Source organism: Octopus bimaculoides, chromosome 2 (genome assembly GCF_046866305.1).
Source record: "Octopus bimaculoides isolate indiv1 chromosome 2, ASM4686630v1, whole genome shotgun sequence".
Taxonomy (NCBI): Eukaryota; Metazoa; Mollusca; class Cephalopoda; order Octopoda; family Octopodidae; genus Octopus; species Octopus bimaculoides.
In genome coordinates, this window is record NC_142929.1 from 14,322,191 (window position 1) to 14,341,091 (window position 18,901).

Consider the following 18,901-nt stretch of genomic DNA (forward strand, 5'->3'; position numbering starts at 1 on the left):
CTACTACTACTACTACTACTACTAATAATAATAATAATAATAATAATAATAATAATAATAATAATAATAATGATAATAATAATAATAATAATAATAAATGCCCAGATGCAGTACCAGGCAGTGGCTCTCATGGCTTCTGATTTTAACTGATTGGAAGTGTTATCATGTACATTGTTTTGTCTTGGTATAAAAGATGGGCTCCAGCAAATATTCTGCTCAATACCACAGATTTGCATGTCAGTTGTTTGACCTTAATCATTTGAGCATGACCCTTGGTGGCTGATGATATGTGCATCTCTGATCATGAGCAGAAGTAGTGGGGGAGCACCATGTGTTGAGAGGAATTTTTTGGAAACACGGGTGTTTTGTTCAGCATCCTTAAACAACCCTTATTCAGGGACCTTATGAGCAGGATGAGCTACTTGACCCAAAGAAAATTCTAACTGGGCCCCACCTGCAAGGTCATATGCTGTTTTTCTTGATATGAGATCACCATGCGGTGCACATATGGTTGCGCTGCATGTGCCTGATGTACCCTTATTAGATGGGTAGCCATGATGGGTATATTGGGCCTTGGATAATTTACCCCAGTGTCACTTTGATGGCATTCACTATTCTCTCGTTCAATAGTAGTAGTAGTAGTAGTAGTAGTAGTAGTAGTAGTAGTAGTAGTAGTTACAAGAATAACAATAAACTGACGAACAAACCAATTCTACGTGGCCTCTGGAACTGGTAGGATAAGAAGCCAATTTCCCTGATCGTCTCAGAAATGGAAGCTCAACATTTGAAATATTGTGGCAGCTCTGTTTACGAACGCTTCTCACCACGAACAAATCAGCTTACGAACAATTTTTCGAACGTAAAACGTCTCGGTTGGGGAACGGTGTCTTGAGAAACGAACACGCATGCCTGCAACAACGGCTGGCAACAAGCTGGGTGTTCCAGTGGGAGAACGTCAGGTACTTTATCGCTTTCGCTCTGTGCACACCCTGGCTTGAATTCGCCATGCCTTCTCTTGAATTTCCTATGGAAAAAATACTTTCGGTTCATTAATATTTTGAGTAACGAACGATCTCCAGGAACGAATTAAATGCGTAAAGTGAGGTTCCACAGTATTACAGTCCTTATGTTGTACTCGAAAACAAAATGGAAAACGGATGGTCGCCTTTGATCAAGCGTCTGCTCAATCAGAATTGATCTGAGATGAAACAACGGCAGCTTCAGAAGTTATTTAACCCTAGGTCAGACCTGAGTGTCAATTATTAAAAAAGTATTAACTCGAAGTTATGAAATCGCACACTTTCGCCTTTCTAAGTCGTCTTAAGCGTATCAGATAACGACCTAAAGAGAGAGAGCCTCAAACTGATTAGACGTTTGACTTACTGAAAAATAGTACAAATTACCTTTAAAATTAGACCCGCTGGTTTTGAAAAAGAAAGGGTGACGAAGTAGCTGCGAATGCATTATTTCTGAAAAAGGAAAGAAAACAGGATGGCCACAGCTGGAATGGCATATACAGTGTTGGCCAAAAGTCGACAGTAAATCAAAACCATTTAATTCGAAGGTTTATTTATGTTTAACAACTGAATGAGACTTCGTTAATAAACAGACAAATGTTGAAAAAAAAAAAACCGTGATTTTAACTCGCAGCATTCAGTTATTAAACATTCATAATTGGAATGAATAAATAAAAGTAATTATGGAGTTTTGATTTACTGTCAGGTAACTTTTGCCCAACCCTATATACACACACATGCGCACACACACACACATACAGACATACACACGAGGGAACGCTGAAAAGTTCCTGGCCTAGGATAAAAGAAATTACAGGATGATCAGTTAATTATGATTTTATTCAACATATTCCCCTCTCAGATTCACATTCTTATTTCAGCGGTCCTTCAGTCTTGGTTTGTTTACATCCTTATAACTTAACGTTTTGCCAAAAGAGGCTAATAGAACGAGTACTAAATTTACAAAATATGTACTGGGGTCCACCTGTTCAACTAAAACCCTTTATGAAGATGCACCAAAATGGCTTCAGTTTGAACAATTGAAAGATAACAGATAAAATATATTCAGATAACAGGCTGTATAAAATATAGGCAGGATTTATATACATGTAAACGTATAAGTGTATATGTGTGTGTGTGTGTGTAATGGGATACAAATACTTACGCAGATTATAGAAGCATGGATACATGCAGCTCAATTATTCAGGTTAATTAATGAACAAATTGGTTGATATAAAACTCAGCGTTCCCTTAGTAAATGTGCATTCACTCCTTAAATTATTTACACAATATAGATAATTATCTCTCATCACTTATGTAGAATAAAGAAAACATTATTTACTCTAGACTACAGTTCACCTTATTAAAGCACTCACACACATTCACACGCACACACACGTATACTCACTCGTTTACTCACTCTCCGACACGATTTCTTCCACTCTATTCACTTAATATTTCTAAATTATTTTGTCATTTTATACGTGTTTATGTGTGTGTGCATGCATGAGGTGTGTGTGAATTTATTTGCATGAGGTGTGCGTGAGAGAGAGAGAGAGAGAGAGAGAGAGAGAGAGAGAGAGAGAGAGAGAGAATGTGTGTGTATGTGTGTCTTTGTACAGACAGAAAAATTTCTTCCATACGCATAAAAATCTAGGAAAAGAAAGTGAAGTTAAAAATACACTTGAGGCCTTTTAATTTATTTATTCATTTAGAGCGTTCCAAGAGGTGTTTTGTAGTTCTTGATTAACACGCTTTATTCGTATTTGATCGATTGTATGTATTCTCAGGACAATAGAGGGAAAAAACTGGTATTTCGGAAAAGTTAAGTTTTTAAACAGATTAAGTTGATCGAGACTATATATATATATATATATATATATATATATATACACACACACACACACACACATATATATATATATATATATATATATATATATATATATATATATATATATATGATATATATATATATATATATATAGTATAAAGCAACCATATAAGTATTATTTCCGATCTGGATTGTTTGTATATTGTTGACTTGGAAATACGCCGTGACTAAATTAGCGTTCGTTGGAGCAACTTTATTCCCATTGTGTACCTGATTATTTACTTATAAATGTAGCTACTGAAATCGAAATAATTCTTTTGCAGGTTGTTTTTCTTTTCAGGTCATGGATTTTTTCTCCGTTAGAAAAATTTTCAATATCAAATTTCAATACCCATTAATACATATGTCTGTAAGGTTCTTTATTTTTGCTATTTTTTAACATGTTGTAGAATAGGTTTCAAAATTTACTGAGTTTGTGTGTTTTTAAGAGTAAACCCGCTTAATTTAAGATCATTATAATGAGGTATATTGATGCAAACCGAACGAAACAAGTTTAGTCCTTATTTATATATAACACACAGTTATATAACGATATATTGATACATATAAAATGCTGGTAAAGCAAAGAAAGCTGATATGTAGATATTGGGACTAAATTAGCATTCATTGGAGTAACTTTACTTCCATTGTGTACCCTATTATTTACCTGTAAATGTATCTACAGAGATCGAAATAATTCTTTCGCAGGGTCTTTTCTTTTTTGTCATGAAGTTTTTCTTCGCTTGTTCAAATAATATGTTGAAAAAATTTTCTATATCAGATTTCGACACCCGTGGTAGTCTGTCTGTTTCTTTTTTCGATTTTTTTTTCCTTTTGGTGTTGGTTTTAAAATGTCGAAGTCAACTCCTATGAAATTCAGAATGTGCTGTAGAAAAGGTTTCAAAAGAACATCCTAAAATTTACCGAGTATGTGTTTTGTAAGATTAATCCGCTTAATTTAAGATCATTATGATGTGGTATATTAATACACACTGATTCTCTGCAGGCATCATATATTGTTCTACTCTTGTATATTTTGAAAAGTCTATAAAAATTACCGCTCAGTAATTATGAAACCGAATTTGAAAAGGCATAAAATGCTGATAAATCATTCATGAAGAAAATTGAAAAACACAACATACCAAAACAGGCAAATTTATTGTCGTCATGGATACAAAAAATTACATTAATTCCAGAAAATTTTCGACAAGGAAACAATTTTATCAGAAGAAACCAAAATTCTGTTTTCATCATGACGGAATATTTATCAAAATAAGGCAAAACCAAAATACACAAAGGAATAGAAATTATAACCCAAAGGCAATTTTATACAGGTCTAACCACAATCGAAACTCAGGTGCAGGCATGGGTATGTGGTAAGATGCTTGCTTCCCAACCACATGGTTCCGGGTTCAGTCCCATTGCGTGGCACCTTGGGTAAGTGTCTTCTACTATTGCTTTGGGCCGACCAAAGCCTTGTGAGTGAATTTAGTGGACGGAAACCAGGTTGAAGCCCAACGTGTCTAAATATATATTCGGTCATCTCATAAATAATACGGGTTTTTTGAATACTTCTTTTATTTTTCAAAATTAAGATAAAGTTCTTTTCTAATCTAAAATATACTCTTCTTCATTTTCTACAGTGCTCTTCCACTTATCTGGTAAACTTGCAAGGCCCCTCTTCCAAAATTCACTTGTCCATCATGAAAAATACTCCTCCACTACTCTTCTGACCTCATCTACAGAATTCATATTTTTTTCTGTCCAAATAATTTTGAAGACTGCAGAATAAATGATAATCAGATGGGGCGATGTCTGGCGAATATGGTGGGTGGGGTATCATTTCCCATTCAAACTGCTCCAGCCTTTAGAATGTCACCTTCGCTGTATGTGGCCAAGCATTATCCTAATGGAAGAACACCTTTTGTCTTGAAACCAAAGATGGTCAGTTTGCTTCTACCGCTGACTTAAGCCACTCAAGCTGCTCACAGTAGATCTCCTTTGTTATCATTTGGTTTGGGTTTAAAAGTTCAAAGTGGACTAAACCTTTCATATCCCACCAAAGAGATAACAACACCTTACATAGATGAAGACTTTCGTTAACCTAGGGTGCCAATGTTTCTCCTTTCCCTACCCATTGTTTTGGCACTTCACATTTTTATAGAGAACTCATTTCTCGGCACCAGTCACTATTCAGCATAAAAAAAAGTTCGTTTGTGAGACGTAACAGCAAAGAAGAGCACACATTCACTGATTAGACTCGGAAAGTTTGTGAGGAACCCATTGACCCGATTTGCTGACTTTTCCGATGGCAAGCAGGAGTCGATGAATTACCAAATTCAAGCTTCTCTGCGAGTTCCTCAACAATTACGATGGGATTTTGTTCTACCAGGGTTTGCAGGACATCCTCGTCGGGGTCTACAGATCTTCCAGAATGAGGCTCGTCTAGGCTGTAGATTCTGGCTTGGAATTTCTGGAACCACTGTTGACACTGGCTTACGCTTATTGTCTGATCCCCATATACTACATTAATATTCCTCGCACTTTCCGTTGTGTTGTTGCCTTTATTGAACTCATAAAGCAAAATATGCTGAATTTGCTCCTTTGTCACTTCCATTATAGCTTTGAAAAAAAATAACTGTTAAAATCAAACTGCACTCTTCAAAACTTGCACTAAGAATAAGTACAAGGTAAACTTACTACCTGCTTTTATAGCAAGTTGATGCAGGTAGTTTATCCTGTTCCCCTCTGACTTTTAATTAATGCAATTGAAAAAACAAATTATTGATGGGATGACCCAATACACACACACACACACACACACACAGACACACACACACACACCTGCTCACAAATGTGTGTGTGTGTATCTGTGTGAGTGCTCGCATATCACTGTGTGTCTTTGACGACTGTCGCTGGTTTGTTTACGTCTCCATAACTTGGCAGTTCTGCAAAAGAAGACCAATAGAGTATGTACCAGGCTTAAAATAAAAATAGGTCCTGGGGTCTATTCATTCAACTAAAATTCTTCAAGGTGATGCCCCAGCATGGCCACAGTCTAAAAAGATATTTAAAAAATAGTAACCAAGTTACTACAGAATATCAGATGAAAACACAATAAGTGGACTCAATTAGTGAAGGCTTATACAATGATCTACAAATTAAGAGTCAGTTTTTAGACCATTTGACAAGTATGGGGAGGGGTGCGATTAGTGCGACAAACAAAATGCAGGATATTGAATGTAGCTGTAGAAAAAATAAAGATAAACGATAATGCAACAGATTCAAGTCCTCTCAAAAAAAAATTGAAGTTCACTCAACACTACAAAACACTATTTTAATGAAATGTAGGATGAGATTTGAAACATCTATAGAAACTTTCATCTCACAGAAAAATTATTTGATTATGAATATATGTATTTTTTTTTTTTATAATTAACTTTTTTACTTCCAGTTGTCCCTATTATAATAAACGACAGCACGGACAGGGGAACATGAAGTATGAATGTCGCCTTCCTGGCACTTGTACCAGTGGCACGTGAAAAGACATTCGAGCGAGTTCGTTGCCAGTCCCGCTGGACTGGCTCCTGTGCAGGTAGCACGTAAAATACACCGTTTCGATCGTGGCCGTTGCCAGTACCTCTTGACTGGCCTTCGTGCCAGTGGCACGTAAAAGCACCCACTACACTCTCTGAGTGGTTGGCGTTAGGAAGGGCATCCGGCTGTAGAAACTCTGCCAAATCAGATTGGAGCCTGGTGTAGCCATCTGGTTCAACAGTCCTCACTCAAATCGTCCAACCCATGCCAGCATGGAAAGCGGACGTTAAACGATGATGATGATGATGATGATGTTTAATGAAATAAAGTAACTATTTAACCAAAATTTGGGGGAGAAAATATCATTTATAATTTTGAGACTATGTAACCGCCATACTCCAAATCCACATTAAACCTCAGTAATAGAAATGGGAAGAACATCAAAAAGGATAAGCATGTAGCAATGAAAAAAGTAAATAAGGATACTTGTAGTCATAATGGATTCAAATATTCTTTTCTACTTTAGGCACAAGGTCCGTATGCAAATGGTACTTAATTTATCGACCCTGTAAGGATGAAAGGCAAAGTCGACCTCAGCGGAATTTGAACTCAGAACGTAAAGACAGATGAAATACCGCTAAGTATTTCGCCCGGTGTGCTAACGTTTCTGCCAGCTAGCCACCGTAGATTAATAATCTTGTCTACTCTAGGCACAAGGCCTGAAATTTTTGAGGTGGCAGTCAGCCGATTAGATCGACCCTAGTATGCAACTGGTACTTAATTTATCAACCCTGAAAGGATCAAAGGCAAAGTCGATCGTGGTGGAATTGAACTCAGAATGTAGTGGCCGACAAAATACCACTAAGTATTTCACCCGGCATGCTAACGTTTCTTATTTCTTTATTGTCCACAAGGGGCTAAACATAGAGGGGACAAACAAGGACAGACAAAGGGATTAAGTCGATTACATCGACCCCAGTACGTAACTGGTACTTATTTAATAGACCCCAAAAGGACGAAAAACAAAGTCGACCTCGGCGGAATTTGGGCTCAGAACATAGCGGCAGACGAAATACCACTAAGCATTTCGCCCAGCATGCTAACGTTTCTGCCAGCTCGCCACCTTAATGGATTTAAATATTACAAAAGATAAGACATAACTTGCAATAAAAAGATAAACAATTTATTGCTGTAAAAACAAAGATGTAATTAATAGAGACAGAAGCAGTGCTAATGATAGACGTATTTTTAATCTCCAACTTAAAATGGAGGTTGCGTTAAAGCACTAGATCCTGAGGAACTTATTACGTGGTGAAATCACATGACCTGGCTATTTCGGGCTGCAGTAACAAACAATTCGCTTTTGTGCTACACCTTGAGTCCTTGTAAGTGATCCTTTCGAGGTAAACAGCGCAGTATTCTGTGTTCTAACATAACACCCACGTCAAATTGAAGGTCAAGATTACCAAATAAAGATGAAATGTATCTCCTTCTTTCGCCTACTTTGTAAAGTTTTAAAGGATAAGGCGTGTGAAGTGCGTGGTTATTTAATGCTCATTAAACGTCAAACCACTAAAATTTACGAACCGCACAAAATCCACACCATTGTAACAATCGATGATGCCAGAAGAGAATAAATTTCAGCGAGTATTAAAATGTTGAATCCTCATGAATTTAGGTTAAGACTTACTGTTGTAGATCCGTCTTGTGAAGCGTAAAAAACCTTTTGGTTATTATTATTTTTTTTAATCAACTATGAATCACATATCGAATCTCATTAACAGATGATTCAGACATGTTAAAGCATCTTACCTAATTAAGGCACATTCATTGTATCATTTGTTGTTAATACTTATACAGTGATTCACCATAAATACAAATTAAAAGCCATCAAATTTTAACTCAAAAATGTTTTTTTACAGAACTACCTGAATGAATAGAGAAAAAAATGTCATCGTAGACAATAAAATTTATGCTGAAAAATATTTCAACTTCAGTGATCATATCTCTGGGTCTACAATGAGAATAAAGTCGCTCCAACTTACACTAAATTAGTCATGGCATACTGACAAGTACAAATATATGAACGGGCCAGATCAAAATACGATTACAAGTTCCATAGAAATTCATTAGAAGCCTGAAAATGATACTTGAATGGTTGCTTTATCACATGTATATACAATCTTGATCAACACCAAAAGTGTAAACAATATTCATTTTAAGATGTAAAAATAGTAAAAAAAAAAAAAATACCTCTTTGAATATTTTAGACATTTAAAGAGAGTTGAAAATGGAAACCGGCAGTTACTTAAAACCAACAGACTCTAAAAAATATTTGGTTATTTGTTTCTTGTCATACAAGAACGAATATCAAATTTTATTTGGAAAGAAGAAACCGTAAAATTATATCTATTCTGGAAGCTCAAGATAATGACTTAAACAATTAAAAAAGATAGTACCCGGAAACATTAATTCAGTTTAATAGAGCAGGCCAAACTCTGAAAGGCAAAATTCACTTTAGAAACTGTCAATAATTTGCTCTAGGTACTAACACATAATCCAAGAAATACAGAAGCCTACACTCTTCCTTATAATATACCATGGCCGAAGAAATGCAAAATGTAAGGGAAAATGAAACTCTTCAAAGAAAATATTAACCAGCATCGAATAATTCACTAAAATTTCAACTCTAACACTAAGAAAATTAGGAAGAACGGTAGAATATGCATAAATTTCATTGAAGCTGCAACACATGAATTTATATCGGGACACTTCCGATATGTATCAAGAAATATATTTAATACAATGGATGTAACAATAACAAAGATTATAAATGACAAGCGAGATCAACTTTGTGGAAAGGAATACGTGCCCATCGACAACAAATAAGAAACCCCAGGACCAGGCAACTACCAACTGATGAAGCTTTGAAGTTAAACACGCCAAATTAATTTTCTAAGCTAGCCAGATTTTTTATTGTACCAATGTGCTGACAACAATACAGATGTACGTGTAAATAGTCGATATTTAATATATATATATAAACGATGTCTAAATGGATTGCGTAATATAAATGAATTAAAATCCCTCGGGGGCACATTCAACTTCAGCATATATGTATCTGTGTGTATGCATATATATCAATGTAAATATATAGAAATCATAGAGATTAATTCGTGGTTAAACTGTTTGTATCCCATAGAGAAAGTTTATCTAACGAGATGCTAATGCTTTGAGAACAGCAGCAAGCTGAGAATACAGTTGAGAATACGAAAATTCTACCAATTTCCCTTGAATTGAATACAAAGAATATTGCTTAAAGGATTAGCACTTATGGACTAATATATTGATCTTTTGCTTGTTTCTGTCATTTGACTGCGGCTATGTTGGGGCACTGCCTTGAAGGGCTTCTGTTAAGCAAATCGACCCCAGGATCTATTTTTAAAGCCTAGTACTTATTCTATCGGTGTCTTTTCGTGAACTGCTACGTTACAGGGACATAAACACACCAGTGCAGGTTGTCAAGCGGTGTTGGAGGACAAACACAGACACAAAGACACACACATAAATGTATACATACATACATATATATACGATGGGCTTCTTTCAGTTTCCCTCTACCATATCCACTCACAAGGCTTTGGTCAGCCCAAGGCTGTAGTAGAAGACACTTGCCCAAGGTGGCACGCACTGGGACTGAACCCGGAACCACGTGGATGGGAAACAAGCTTCTTTCCCAATAACAGCCTTAACCATGAATGTAACGTAAAAATTACAAAATGAGTTTACAATGAACTCCGATCCTACACAGACCAGCACAAAGAGATGATGCACCACAAGCGTCAATCAATTCTGGATAAGTCCTTCATCCCGCAAATAGATGTTGATGATGGACGAGCTATAAGATAGAAGATAGTGCCCCTCATCTTCCCAGTAACTCTCATCCTACCACCACCACCACCACCACTATTACAGTTGTCAACATCTTTTGATGATAAGAACGTATTCTGTCATGATACTACGATTATTTTTCTGTAAGTGCTAACCCTGAGGTATTTCTCTTCAAATGCTTTTATATATGCATATTATACTGTGTATGCTTAGAAATTATTATTATTATTATCATGCACACAAGTGGTCCTCTTGCTTTTACTTTTATTGTTTGTTTTTTTTTTTCTTTTTTTTTCTCTTCGGTAACCATTCGTCAGAATACATCATGAATTTATAACACGAAAATGAATGGGAAAATTAATTTCGCCCAATGAGATTTCGCGTTACAACAAGTTTTTTTTCAAGAACGCGTTATTCCTTTAATGGATGAGATTCCTGTAACATTGCTTTTGAAATCCTGTTATACTCCTTTACTCTTTTAGTTGTTTCAGTCATTTGACTGCAGCCATGCTGGAGCACAACATTTAGTCGAGAAAATCGACCCCCAGGACTTATTCTTTGTAAGCCTAGTACTTATTCTATCGGTCTCTTTTGCCGAACCGCTAAGTTAGGGGGACGTAAACACACCAGCATTGGTTGTCAAGTGATGTTCGGGGGACAAACACAGACACACAGACATATACACACACATCCACACACACACACATATACACATGTACTCATGTGTACTTACACAACTAACAGCACTCATGAGCTTAGCCGTGTTTCTTTAGAGTTTCAGAACGCAAAGGAAACTCGACCGCTCTTTTAAGTGCCATCGTCTGAATAAACTTATATTTACTCTCTCTGTTATTGAGTGCTGTACTTAAATCGTGGTTCTTCCAGTTTTATCTTTAACTAGGCATTCACTTAAACATCACATACATAAATGTGTATGTATGTATAAATGTAATATTTAAGTAGATGCTATATATATATATATATTAGAAAAAATAATCAGATACTCAGATGTCTGGATGGTTGTACATTTAGAGATTTTTATTCATATGTTTTATTCATATTCAGATGTGACTTATGAATAAAAATCTGTAAATGTACAACCATCCAGTCATCTGAGTACCTGATTATTATTTTCTCTAATATATAATTCCTGTACATCACCTCCAAACCTTCCTATATATATATATATATATATATATATATATATATATATATATATATATATATATATATATATATATATATATATTTGTGTGTCTGTGTTTGTCCCCTCACCATAGCTTGACAACCGATGTTGGTGTGTTTACGTCCCCATAACTTAGCGGTTTGGCAAAATAGACTGATAGAATAAGTTCTAGACTTACAAAGAAAAAAAGTCCTTGAAGTCGAGTTGTTCGACTAAAGGTGGTGCTCCAGCATCGTCGCAGTCAAATGGCTGAAACAAATCAAAGAATAAAAGAAAAGAATATATATATATATATATATATATATATATATATATATATATATATATATATATATATATACAGTCTTTTACTTGTTTCAGTCATTTGGCTGCAGCCATGCTGGAGCACCGCCTTTAGTCTAGCAAATTGACCCCAGGACTTATTCTTCGTAAGCCTAGTACTTATTCTATCGGTTGTCATGCGATGTTGGGGAGACAAACACAGACACACAAACATACACACACACATACATATATACGACGGGCTTCTTTCAGTTTCCGTCTACCAAATCCACTCACAAGGCTCTGTTCGGCCGAGGCTATAAGTAGAAGACACTTGTCCAAGGTGCTACGCAGTGGGACTGAACCCGGAACCATGTGGTTGGTAAGCAAGCTACTTACCACACAGCCACTCCTGCGCCATATATGTACATATATATTATGAGTTGCAGCTGAAAGCTGCGGCCATGCTGGGGCACTGCGGTTTTGCTATACTGTTATTATTGAGAGCCTCCTGTAATATGTGGCATTTGGTGAATAATATATATATATATAATTCGTAAGTGCCTTTCTTATCGTTGATTTTTGGTGTCGCATGGCCAAAAATTACCGTGAATTTTTTTAGAGACACTTTCAAATTTATCAGAATATTTGGGCTGAAGATTGGAATAGTGAAATTTTCATTCGCTTAACCATGAAACGATTCGTATCCAATTAACTAAAGACTTGTTTTGTTTACGCTTTTCCCTCCGGTTTTTTGTTCTATGTGTGCCATAAATATCGCCATCCGTTTAGAGAAAAAATTTGTAGTTTAGAATCAGTAGTTCTTTGACTGCTATTTCTAAATTTTCAGTATGTTGGAGAAGCAACTCAATGCTAATCCCTGTATATTTATGATGATAAATGGTTTTACCGATAAAGGTTTTATCATACTGAACTACTTGGCAAAATTGTTAATTATTAATTCTATTATTAATTGACGATTTCCTGCCCTTATTCTTGTATATATATATATATATATATATATATATATATATATATATATAGCATAAATGTGCATATAATATACACATGTATGATATGAAATATGATATATGAAAGAAATTGTTGTATACAGTGCTACAGTGTTCAGGTGTTGTATAATTAAAAAGAAAAAAAGAAAAGGCCATCAGGTGTGCTGTTGGCGGACTTCAGGAAGCATGCAAGTTTTGAAGGATGTAGTGTCTCGACAGGTAACAACTGATGCGGGTAGTTTATTCCATGCTTCATTGCGCGTGTGCATGTGTGTGCGTTCGTTAGAAAAGTGAGATCCACAGCGAATCATAATTCAATATGATTTTGTAAATGCAGTTGAGTATAATGAATGCGCTTCGTATATGCGTATAATTGTGTCTTCGTACCTTGGTTTTCGTACTTTAGCATAAAGCTCATTCATGCATACACACACTAAAACAGACACACAGACACAGACACACAGACACAGACACAGACACACACACACAGACACAGACACAGACACACACACATTTATGTGTATGCATATGTGCGTATATATATATATATATATATACACACACACACATGTATATATATATATATATATATATATATATATATATATGTATATACGTATGTATATATATGCAAATATACACATACACACACACATACACACATATATGTTTGTATATATACATACATATACAAATATATATTTATATATGCATATATGAACACACACACATATATATATATATATAGATATACATATATATACATACAAATATATATACATAAATATATACAAAAATATATGCATATATATGAATACATACGGTGGTGCCCCAGCATGACCGCAGCTTTGAAGCTGAAACATTTTAAAATAGTTAAATAGTTTAAACACACACACACACACACACACATATATATATATATATATATATAAATGTGTGTGTGTGTGTACATATGTATTATGAAAATATGTAAACTATATATCATAATATAAATAATATATAAATATATGCATATATCCATACATATATGTACATACCTACATCTCTATGTATACATACATGTATATATATATGGGTGCACGCACATATAATATTCAGATACATTTCCTATAGTTACATATCTGTGTATGAATATCAAATGTTACATTCTGTTTCTTTTTCTCTCCATATTTCTCTCCCTTTATTTTTTATTTTCTCTCCTTTTTATTCTCTCACTGCCTTATATATATATCCCTATCCTCTCTCCCCCCTCTCTCTCTCTCTCTCTCTTACTTTGTCTCTTTGTATATATATCTATGTTCCTCTCTCTACCCCTCTCTCTGTGGCTACCTTCTATCTCTTTCATCTCTCAACATCGCCTCTTCTATGATATTTCTACCTATCTTGAATAGTCTTTCTCTTTCTCTTCTGCACTTTCTTCATCTCTCCGCAATCTTCTCCTCAAACTTTCCCTCTCCTCCCTCCCTATCTCACTATCTTCCTCTCTCTGTCTCTCCCATTTCTTTCTTTCTCGATTCATTCTTACTATCGTTATTTTCTCTTTCTTTTCATCACTGCACACACACACACACACACTTTCTCTCTTTTTCTCACTTCTTCTGTCTCTTCCTTTCTCTACCTTTTTTTCCACAATCTCCCCTCCTTCTTCTCTTATATACTTTCCCTCGTTTAAGTACTTACTTTCGACCTTTTACTCTTCCCCCTCTTCCTCTCACACTTTCCCTCACGTTATATTTACATAATTACATACTCTCACCTCCCTCTTTCCCCCACCCCACCCACACACCGTCATCCCTTTGACATCTCCCACCTTCTCTTCTTCTAATCCTTACCTTTTCTCCCTCTCCCTCTCCCTCTCACTCTTCCCCGTCTCATTTCCTCTCCCCTTTCAAGTACTTTCCCTTCTTCCTTCCTCACTCTTCACTTTCCCATTTCCTTTTAACACACTCTTCCTTCTCCTCCACGGACTCCAATATGCCCCGCCCATATCACAACGTTGGTTCCCTCCCATATACACACGCATTATTTGTTTATATCACATCCTTCACCCTCTTCCTTCCTCTTTCTATTTTCCTCTTCTTTTCTCTCCCTCTCGTTCACACTCTCTCTCTATCCTTTTTCTCTTCTACTCTCTCCCTTTGTCTCTCTGTCTCTCCCTCTTTCTTTACATTAGATTCTCTATACTTTCTTCCGATCTCTCTTTCCTTCTCCATTATTATTCTTGGCAATAGATATACTCCTATTTACACTCTTTCGCACTTGGTCCTTCCATTTCCTTCCACTTTTCACCCTGGTTTCCCCACACTTTTACCGCTATCTTTTCCACAAGTCCACTCTCTTATATTTCCAATCTATATAATCGTATTTATCTTCACCTCACTCTTCCGATTTTGTTTCACTATACATATATACATACATATATATATAAATATATATATATATATATATGCACGCACTAACACACACGCATATATATATACACGAACACACACGCATACATACATACATACATACATACATACATACATACATACATACATACAAATATATATATATGCGTGTATTATATATATATATATTTATATATGTGTGTGTGTCTATATATACATGCATGTATAATATGTATGTATATAAATATATAGATGCATAAATATATATATATATACATATATATATATATATATATATACATATTTATTTATATTATAAAAACCAAGATATATATATATATACATATATATATATATGTATGTGTATGCATGTCATGTATATATATATATATATATATATATATATATATATATATAATGTACGTACAGTCATACACACATACTCACGCACACGCTCACACATACTCACGCACATACTCACGCACACACACACACACACACACACACACACACACACACCATATACACACGGTGTCTTGTTTATGTGTACTCGCATGTGTCATTGGGTTTATTGTGCGCTTGACACATTGCCGCCGGTTATATCAAACCCGGTGTGGATCAAAATGGTAAGTTAGCTATTCGGAAAATAAATAAAGAGATAGATAAATAAATAAATAAATAAATAAAACAGGAAGTTGAAATAATTGCTGGATTGCTATAAGTACCAGGGTTGTCGCTATGGGTGCCTAACGAACAAAAAAAAAGAAAAGAAAAGAAAAGAAAAGAAATGAAAAGAAAGTAAATAAAACCCCCGTCAAATCGTTGATGCATTTCAATGATTAATTAGGAAAACAATACATGCCAAGACGCACAGACATAAATATGTACATATGTATGTATGTATGAGCATTTATAAGTGTGTGTGTGTGATATAAATACGTAGTCAATCAATCAATCAATCTATCTATCTATCTATATCTATTTATCTACATCTCTCTCTCTCCCTCTCTTTCTCTCTCTCTCTCTCTCTCTCTCTCTCTATATATATATATATATATATATATATATATATATATATATATGCGACGTAGCTGGAGCCTGCATGTTTGTATGAATACGCGTACCACATATATACATTATATTTACGTATATATATATATATATATATATATATATATATATATATATACGTAAATACACACACACACATACACCAACACATATACACATAGAGTAACCCTTCTCAATTCTTAACAGGAAAAACCATTTTATTCATGTTGCCGACAACGACAATTCTTTCTTTTTTTTTCACCCTCTTTTCTTTTTATGCTGTCGTTTTCCTTCCTGCATTCTCTCAGCATTGCATGTCGATATTCTTTTACACCTGGAAATATACATACACACACACACACACACACACACTCACACACACATATATATATATATATATAACATTGTCCTGTTTTCTTCAGAAATATTGTCATCCTCCAACACGTACACACACACACACACACACACACACACATTTTCTGTATCGCTCATTTTCTTTCTATATAACTTCTATCAGTTTAACTATTTGTTCGTCTTGTATTTATATTATTATCTTCGTCAATCCTCTATTTCAGCTATTTGTCAATATTTTTCGTTACACTCTCCATCTCACAGACACACATATTCTACCAACTAGTGCATTACCATTCTCTCTTCTCGTACCTTCACTTTTTCCCCCCCTCATCTTTTTCTATATTCCCTTTCTATTATTATAGCTCCCCTATAAACTTCCCTTTCTCCGCCACTCTCTTCTCTTCTCTTTTATCTCCAGCCTTTACGATTTCTTTTTCACCAACGTCCCCCACTCTGACTATTCCTCCTTTCAATCCTTTATATCTTTCTATAATCCTTTGCGTTCACTTTATCCTTCTGCCTGTCTTTCTCACCACCTATTTCCTCCCTTTTCTTTTATTACTCTATCTATTCTTTTCTACCTCCCCCCCTCTCTCTCTCTCTCTCTCTCTCTCTCTCTTTCATCTCTCTTGTCTTTTTTTACCATTTTTCTCTTTTAAACTTCTCACACCTTCAACTTTTTTCGATAACCACCTTTTTTTTATCAGTAGTCTCTCTCTTCTACCATTTTCTCAAAAGATATCAACTGTCTTTCTCCATATTTCTCCCCAATAAAACAAATACACACACACACAGCAGAGCCTCTTCCTGGTCTCTCGCATTGCTAGCAATAGCAGCCAAATCTTCTTCGGTCCCTAGCGTTTTCAAAAAGTACTCGTTTGAACGAAGGGGTTCCGGATTCCTAACCTAGAGGGAAAAGACGAGATGGTCACAACTGGAATCGCTTTGATCATAGGTTTTCTTAATCTTAGGTATGCCGAGCTGGGGATAAACAGCTACCACATGCTACTACCACCACAACAACAACAACAACAACCACGACCAATATAATTAATTCCCTTCGAAACTCCCACCACTCGAACCCTAAACTGAAAAAAAAAGGAAGAACACGTGGGATAAGATAATCCTCGATATATGTTTGAATGAAAAACCAGGATTGTCACGGTTGGAAACACTCGGACAGCTTTAACCCGGAACTAAATAACAAAAACAATAATAATTCTTTTTCATTTTTCTTCAGTAACTCGCTTTCGTTCATATTTCTTAATACTTTTCCGCGAGTCGACGTCCACTATGCTAAAAATAGCAGCCAAATTCCATTTGTAACACCTCACCACCTTAAGTAAAGAAGAAAGGTGATCCTTCGGAGATGGTATATCAAAAGTGAAATTATTTGTTCGGCAATTTTCGTTATTTTTTTTTTATCTCTTTAATTTTATTCAGCCGAAACGCAAATGTTTATGCATGCATTCATGCATGCATGCATGTATGTATGTATATATGTATGTATGTATGTACGTATGTTAGTGTGTGTATGTATGTACGCATGTTAATGTGTGTATGCATGTATGTATGTACGTATGTTAGTGCGTGTATGTATGTACGTATGTTAGAGTGTGTATGTATGTATGTACGTATCTATATACGTATGTTAGTGTATGTATGCATGTATATTTGTGTAAGTACATGTAGGTATACATACACAAATATACATACGCATACATACATACATATACATACATGCACATAAACACATACATATGCTTACACAAAAATACACACACATAAACGCATACACACACGCACACACAAACACACATACATACACACATGTACACACACAAACACACGTACATACATGCATGCATACATGTATACATATACACACACACATACATACATACATACAAATAAACAAACAAACAAATTAGTGCATAAACATAAGTGATTTAGCAGGGGAAGAAAATTAAAAATATAAAAAAAGAAAATTTACGGAAATTATCGAACAAACACTTTCAGATTTGATATACCATCTCCGAAGAAAATAATAAAGAAAGTGCATATTAAATATTATAGGCTCCGATATTAAACCCAAATTCCTAGTAGTCAAAATATCAACGATATTCATACGCATTTATCAATCAAGGCAGTCATGGATCTAAACAAACCATATCCTTCAGTCGTATCTCAATATACAAATGAAATACAACGATCCTAAAAGCTGTATTTTGATATTTCTATCGTTTTCCCTCTGTTTATCTCTCGCTTTCCATTCTATGCTATATCCTTGTTTCTTTGTATTCTTCTAGCTGTTTTATTGGGTTAGTTTATTT